At 63.6% G+C, this 890-nt stretch overlaps 1 protein-coding gene across 1 annotated transcript in view; it reads right to left on the minus strand.

Annotated features, from left to right (window-relative positions):
• Window positions 1-890, minus strand: part of TNNI1 (troponin I type 1 (skeletal, slow)) — a 32,146-nt gene that overhangs the window by 29,409 nt on the left and 1,847 nt on the right. The gene's annotated exons all lie outside the window — the stretch shown is intronic.

The following is an 890-nucleotide window of genomic DNA, read 5'->3' on the forward strand; positions in this document are numbered from 1 at the left end:
GCCAAGCGCCAGGGCCTGCCCCGCTGACAAACGCCAGGCCCCGGGGTCCCGGCCTGGGCTGCCATTCCCAGCAGACGGGACCCCTTGACAGACAGGGGCCTGATAAGGGGCAGGAGGCAGATAGCAAATGGGAGGTGGGGGCAGCATTCCTGTCTCCCCTCCCCCCCGCCCCCCCAAGTGGGCAGCTAGGAGATACCAGGCAACCCGCAGGGAGGGGGGAGCAGAGAGCGAGGCCCCGTGGGGAGGAGAGTGTAGGACCAAGTGTGTGAGTGAGTGTGAGTGTGAGTGTGAGTCTGAGTGTGAGTGTGTGAGTGTGAGTGTGCGAGTGTGTGAGTGAGTGTGAGTGTGCAGGGCAAGGACCCGGGCTCTCTCCCTGCTACCTGGTGACCAGGGACGCACTTCTCACCTCCGGCCCCTGCTCTTCCTCCTGCTCCCCTCCCCTGACCTCGGCCCCAGTTCAAGGGCGTCCGGTCCTCCCTGCCTTGCCGTGAGCCAGGGTTGTACCCCAAGCCCGTGCCTGTGAGCCCACACCCAGCTCTGAGCGGGGAAGCCCCATCTCGGAACTTGCCCGGCCGGCGTGGCTCAGTGGCTGAGCGTCGACCTGTGAACCAGGAGGTCAGCGTTGGATTCCCGGTTGGGGCACATGCCCGGGTTGCAGGCTTGACCCCCAGTGGGGGGTGGGCAGGAGGCAGCGGGTCCATGATTCTCTCTCATCATGGATGTTTCTCTCTCTCTCTCTCTCTTCCTCTCTGAAACCAATAAAATATATTTTTTAAAAAAGAACTATCTTTAAACCACGGCGGGAGGTGCTGCCTCGAGCCCCCGCGGCAGACAGAGCCCCTGCCCCCACCACGGGGACCCCAGGGACGGTGCCCTGAGCAGAGACTCTC

This window comes from Myotis brandtii, unplaced genomic scaffold (assembly GCF_000412655.1).
Source record: "Myotis brandtii unplaced genomic scaffold, ASM41265v1 scaffold975, whole genome shotgun sequence".
In the NCBI taxonomy this organism is placed as follows: domain Eukaryota; kingdom Metazoa; phylum Chordata; class Mammalia; order Chiroptera; family Vespertilionidae; genus Myotis; species Myotis brandtii.